Here is a 7537-nt window from a genome sequence, read left to right as displayed (position 1 = left end):
AAGGAGAAGAGTGTCCTATCATCTAGCCACCATGGACGTTACCAGCCTATATACCAACATCCCACACCAGGATGACATCCAAGCCTGCCTTACATATCTACAGGAACAAGATTACAACCCAGAATACAGACCCAAAGATATTACTGAGCTTATACACTTCATCCTCACACACAACAATTTCAGTTTTAATAATCAACACTTCCTCCAGATGATGGGAACAGCTATGGGCACTAAAATGGCCCCACAGTATGCCAACCTTTTTATGAGCCACCTGGAAGAAGACTTCCTCAAGAACTGCACCATCAAACCCTTGCTGTACTTACGATATATCGATGACATCTTCATCATTTGGAGTGAGAACCTGGAATCTCTACTTGAGTTCCACCAGAAATTCAACAGTCACCATCCCTCCATCCGACTTTCTTTAGAATACTCCAACACCAACATCCCCTTTTTAGACACAAGGATCAGTATCCAGAAGGGTAAAATACAGACCACAGTATACAAGAAACCCACAGACCAACATACATATCTGCACAGAACCAGCAATCACCCGAAACACACCAAAAAAGCAGTGATATACAGCCAAGCCCTCAGATACCACCGCATCTGTACTGAAGGGCACACCCGGGATTGCCACCTCACCAATCTTAAAAAGGCTTTCACCCAGCAAGGACACTCCTCCAGAGAGGTAGATCGCACGTTTGAAAGAGCCACCTGGATACCACGTGAAGAACTGCTGCAGTACAGAAGAAAAACACCCACAAATCGCACACCGCTGGTTATGACCTATCACCCATCCCTTGAACCTGTACGGAAAATCCTCAAAAAATTGCAACCCATATTAGAAAAAGACCCTATTCTTAAAAAGATCTTCCCAGAGCCACCCATCCTAGCCTTCAGACAAGCACCGAACCTTGCCAACCTCATCACCAGAAGCAAACTTCCTCAACCCCAGAACACACCAAAAGGATCCAGACCGTGCCAGGACAAGAAATGCAAAACCTGCCAACACATCTCCACCACCCCCACTATTACTACACCCCACAACAGAGCCATCAGCATCCCAGGATCTTACAGCTGCACCTCCAGGAATGTAGTATACCTCATCCAATGCACCAAATGCCCTGATGGAAGATATGTAGGAGAGACCAGACAACAACTGCGCACCAGAATGAACGCACACTGGAAATCCATCAAAGACAGAAACACCCAATTACCGGTGGGGGCACATTTCTCACAGGAGGGCCACTCTCTCTCCAATCTCTCAGTCCTGATCCTCAAGGGAAACTTACACAACACTTCCCAGAGACAAGCCTATGAGCTCCATTTCATTAACCTGCTGGATACTAGAGATCAGGGACTAAACATAGACATTGGATTTTTGATATATTACAATCTGCCTGGCAACTGACTCCCCAGCCCAGCCCCTGGCTTGTTTACTTTTCATTCCAACCAGGAAGAGCACACACCAACTGCTGCAGCTTCCTGAGCCTGACGAAGGGTTTTTGAACCCGAAAGCTTGCTTAATAACTATTCTCCAACCATTTGGGTTGGTCTAATAAAAGATATCAAATTCACCCAAGGAACCTTGTCTGCCTATGTCCTTAGACCAACACGGCTACAACCCAAACACCTGCTATCATCTAGGACAAACTCTACCTGGAGGACAGTAGGCCAAGCCCTACAGGAGCAACACAGTGCCTCCCTCTCAATATGCAAAGGAGTTGCAAGCATGAACTCCTAAAGAAAATGAAAGCTGTCGCCTATACAAGTAGTTCCTGGACAAGAAGAGCTGGCACTCACCAGGTGAATGTAGACTATTCAGAATGGAGTGGCCAGCCTCTCTGGTCACTCTGGCAAAGGCCATTGACTAACGCAGGCAACTCTGTAATGGAATCTATAGGAGTCCACTTTTAATTTAGAGGCAAGATGTGTACAGCCCAACAGGCTGCCCAGAGCCAAGAAACACATCCAAGTGTACAGCTGCACAAATTAGAATCTTTCATTTTTACATACAAGACATTATGCTTTAAACAATCTCCCACCCAGCTCTTTTTATTCATCAATCTTCCCCTTACTGTGTAAGGAGCAGTTAAACACACTTTGAACACCAGGGGATCACTCTCACAGACAGTAAGAAGAAGGAGAGAATTCAATTATACAGATGAAGGGGGAAAAAAAGGAAATTTTGTTGGCCAGGGAAACATTTCCCAATAGAAGATCACAGATTATTCTTAGATTGTTGGACACATGAGTTAGTTACCCCAAAGAAAGACATTGTGGGAGTTTACTGTAAATCAGCTTCTCTATGTTAAGGGCTTTTACCCCATAGTAAATGCAATGAAAACACAGCAAGCTACTTTGCATTTACAATAGGGTAAGAGCATGGGCAACTAGTGCCACCTGAGTCAGGAGGGGCATGTACCCGCCCCCACGGCTGATAGCACTGAATGAGGGGTGGGGGGGGTCTCCCTGTGGCCACTTGCACTGACCAGGAAGCATGAGCGGTGCTCCTGGAAGCAGCTGTAGTGCTCTAGGAAATGCCAGTGGTGCTTTACCTGGTGCCCCCACTCCCTAGCCAGTGCTCGCAGGGGGGGCACCAGTACTCCTGCCTGCCCCCGCCCATTGCCTAAGCGGGGAGTGCTGCCTATCAGGGGGTGCACCAGTGCTCTCAGGGAGTACACATGCATCCCCTACATGTTGCCACTGGGTAAGAGCATACTTACAGCACTTAAAAGGGATTAGCAGATGCATAAATTCATACCCTACCCAATTTCTTAGCAACTTGTGTGCTGTGATCGTACCTTGACTCTACTAACATTCTAATATGTGCATCTTGAAAATTCATTAGATTTTTTCCTTTTTGACATTTAAAGATTCACTAAATGTCAGAGATGTATATGATTTGATCTGGGGTGCTGAAATACAAGCAGGTAAATACCCATAGAAATTCTTCAATTCAGGAAGGATGTTGGAAAGCAAATTTAAGGGTCAACTGTACAGCCCATTAGACCTTAGCTCAGAATTGCACTTCTACAGCTGTAAAGCAACTGGGAGAACCGATTTCCTCACTATTCTCAGAGACAGAGAGATCGACAGGCACATACATAGGGAAAAGAATTCTAAGAAACATGGGCTATATATGAATTAGAGGAAATGGGAAACACAGAAGGGCTGTTCACAGTCTAAGTGAAGTGCAAACTAAAGAATAAAAGGAAAAACAGTAATAAACCTTTAGATTAAATGAATAGTTGAAGGAAGGAATAAGAGTTAATAAATTACTAAATCTCTTGTTCTCCCATCTGGATTTGGAATGAAAGTTCTTCAGACAAGAACATAGATTTTTTTTCTGAAAATTGGGTTACAGTAAAATCATAGAGTCAGCCAGTGAGAAAAAATAAATCAATTCTTTGTTTTGAAGATAATAATAGATACGCTGCATCTTGGGAGGCAGAGGGAGTGAAAAGGAAAGGGGGAGGGCAACATTTTAAAAATAGAAATCACTTTTGAAATAAAACCTCAAGCTTGAGATTAATAATTAGTTATTAATTTTGTGTGCATCTACATGTGCACTTTACTACAGAGTTGATTGATTAACTGTGCAGTAAAGCATCACTGTATATATGTGTGCCAGTATTAGGGCACAGTAAATTGATTAACTCTTCCATAAAATGGTACTGTTGGGGATAGTAGTCTTACACTGGAGTCTGTTACTTCACTGAAATGCACATGTAGACAGTGATAGGGGCTGGTTGGAGCACAAGGGTGCTAAAGTGCTGCTGCACAGCTCCACACTTTAGCCCTCTTGTGCCACAGCCCCTTTGCCACCCAATGCTGCTATCTGGAGCCCAGGGATGACCCCCTGAGCCTACTTCCAACCCAGGGCTGCTCTACCCTGGGTTCAGACTGCTGCAGCCCTAGGTCCATGAGTAAATGCTGTCCCCAGGAGCAGTTAACTCTGGCGCAAACTGTGCTGGAGTTTATCATGTCACCTTAATGGCACATGCAGATGCACCCTTTGATTCTTTATCTACATGCCAAAAACTACTGCTTTTTTATTATAGGAGCTTTAAAGAAAAAGTAGGGTGGCAAGGAAAGGCATAAGAGAGATTTCTTGCTTGAGCACCCATCAAAAAAATTAAATCCCTGCCATTGCATATTCTCAGAATAGGCAAACTAAAGAACATTAATGAAAGAAATTACTGTATTTTTTTACTGGCACATATGCAAATATGGAAGAATGAGTTCTTATAAAAAAATTCACAAGGTCCAAGATTCACTATTCCCTTCTTTTAAATAAAGATTTTGAAGAGAGAAAGACTGAATATCCTGATGTCTAAAAGACATTTAATGCTTGATTTTGTTGCCTGTTTTTGTTTGTTTTAGTCTGACTTCACCATGTCTGGTTTTCTTCAATAAATTTGAAGAATGGCAGATACCCGGTATGGGAGTATCCCATGTAATTTATTCTTTGCATATTTTCTTCCATTGTTAATATTCCCAAGATCCCTACAAACCATTTTTCTAGCTCTGGGGAATTGTTTAGTTTCCAGTTGGCTGCAATTTAACATCCAATGGCATATAGTGAATGTAAACTTAATGTCATATTTTTTAGATTAAATTTTCCTTTTAAAGGACAGAATCAAAGTTCCACATGAGCCCTGGGTTAATTCTACCACATATGGAAAAATGAGCCAACACCACCAACTTACAATGAGCAGTATTTCTGCCATTGTTATCTACTTTATACACAGGAACAAGATACTTAGATTATTCTATTTAGTAACAGCATATATACTTGAAGCAACACCTCTATAATATATTTGTAACTATTCTTTTTTCAGGACTTCTCCTCTGTTGTGCATCTCCTGGAACCACCTGAAGAACAGCCTTCAGAATAACCACAGTAGACTAGGGCTACACTCATGGTGTTTGCAATTGTATTGCTAATAAGGAAGTTGGCAGCATATTATAAAATCCCTTTACTCATAATTTGTGATAAATAATCATTTTAAACACTCTGTAAATCAGAATGGACTTTCTTATGTAAATCATATGCTTTTAAAAGGATGACATATGGCCCTGGCACAGACCATCAGAGAGTGGAATATATTTGTTGGCTTCATAATATCATCTAGGGAAGTTTGAATCTGCTCAATTTAGAACAAATTTGACTAAGTATGTGATGATAAAGTTGGAGTTTTAAGTCCTGGCAGACTTTGCCGCCTATTCATCAAAGCATAAAAGATTTAGAAAAAGGTGATATATAATGAATGTCTTGGGAACAGAATGAAAAAAAATAGTGCGTCTGCTTTCCAAAATCCTTCTGTAAAACTGATTTCTGTAAAACTGAATGTCACTGCAGCTTTGTGGGAAGACAGCCCATGCAGGAAGGAGCATGGATGAGTAGACTGTACATAGGACTTTTTTTGACATTCCTAAAATAAATCCTGGTAAATTTTTCCCTGCTATATAGTCACTAGGATGCTCTTTTTGAGTCCGACCTTAATAAATGTGTATGCATTACTTATCTGAGTTTCACTAATCTATAGCCACCATTTCAAGTTGATAGCTTACTGGCAGTTCCCCAATACAAAAATCTGTTTTTCTTCATGGCCCAGTTCATAACTTCCCAAGATACCCTAGTACTTTAAGCACCCCTTTTACCAGAAGCACTGTGGATGCACAATACAAACAATAAATAACCCATAATCTTTCTTACTATACATAAGTTCAGAATTCACTCATTTTCCTAGTAAAACACCATAACTCTTTAAATAGCACAAGATATAGACAGATATAGACAATAATTATATGTGTGTGTGCATTTCTCTGCTTCAGTTTCTTCATTCCTGAATGTTCTTTGGGCTTCCTTAGAATCTTTAAAAAGTCCAGAAGCCTCAACTTTTCCTCCCTCCTAAACATGGGGTCTCCTGTGGTCAGTTGTTCCTGTTCTCTCTCTCAAATTGCCAATAGAAGACACTATTGGTTTATCAGTTTTACCAGTCCCTTTTGTTTAATGACTCATTAAGTACCTGAAGTCCTACACAACTGCTCAGTTAACTCCCCACTCACTGTTCAGACCTTAGTTCCATTCATGCTCTTCAAGAGTTTTTGTTTGGATCATACCAATATCTTTGTCCCACACCACTCAGTTTCAACAGACAATCACCAAGCCTTAACAACCCTTATTATTAGCCCTTTGTCAGGTGTAAAAACATCTTCTACTCCCTCCATATGGAGGAAGAACACCTCAAAAAAACCCAACAAATGACTAGTTGTTTGCAATTTGTCATGGATATGTCCCCAGTACCAAACAGAATCAATAAACTGTATGTAGACAGAATCCTTATCATCCTATCAGACTGTTTCAAAGTAAAAAGAGTCTTGCTGATGGGGAGAAAAGGTAGACTAGCGATTTAAAATGTCCATCAAATCTATGCCATATCAGAATACTAGAAGTGCAAGACTGACCTGTCATTAATAGCTTTTGCATGTAGATACATGCAACCTATCAACTCTAGCTGGATTTTAATACCAATTAGACAGCAGTTCAGCACATCTGTTAACTTGCATTACAGCACCTTATACAAACAAAAAAGTTTCCCCTACAAGTTAACACTTCATACAATTCCTACAAAAAAGGCAGAATAATCAGTGGTATGATACAGATTTCAAGAAAACTGACTCTTTTAGGAGCGAAAGGGAGTTTCACAGAATTGTCTTGTCCCACTCTTGAAGAGAGAGATCACAAAGAGAGGGGGAGAGATTGTATGAAAAGTACACTGGATCGAGGTAGTAAAAAGACTTCCATAGCTCAACATCTTGATTTACTAAATCCTTAAATGCTTAAAGTTGAAAGGTGTGCATAACATTTATGCAAGGGCAGGACATGGTTATGCAAAAGTCATTTGCACTGAAACTTATATGACATGAAAAAACAGAATCAAAACAGCAGTATGACGTTAATGAAATAAGATAAAGCAACAAACTGGCATAAAACTCACTTGTTTTCAGTGAATCTATCTTGAAAACACTCTTTAAACCATACATCATTTTAAAAAAGACCTTAGGGAAATAAACAGAAGAAAGAAAGCCAAAAAAACCATGCTACCTACTGTAATTTTTGTTCAGGGTTAAGCCACTTTCTCTGAGTAAACAAAACCTTCCATTTCCCCAAACCCACTTTTGTACGATTAAGTACAGCTGCACAGAAGAGATCAACTCACTCAAAGATATTTCTAATGGGGAAAATAAAACTAAGTTAAAAATCAAAACGCCAAATGCTTTTCTTTGTGGATTTTTAATTAATAAAAAATTCTGCCAAAATACTAATTAACCAGGGGTGGAGACGCAATACTGAAGACCCCTGAAAAAAACATATAATTTGTTTCATTACACATGCCTGATTGTATGTTGATACATTTTACTGAAAACTTGCCACAACTGTCTTTTCCTTTATATATATATATAAAATGTTATGGTTAGGTTAATGTTATATATATATTAAAATGCTGTGGTTAGGTTTCCTTAT

The sequence above is a fragment of the Alligator sinensis genome, unplaced genomic scaffold (assembly GCF_000455745.1).
Source record: "Alligator sinensis unplaced genomic scaffold, ASM45574v1 scaffold49_1, whole genome shotgun sequence".
NCBI classification, from domain to species: Eukaryota; Metazoa; Chordata; order Crocodylia; family Alligatoridae; genus Alligator; species Alligator sinensis.
Note: the sequence above shows the minus strand (reverse complement) of the source record.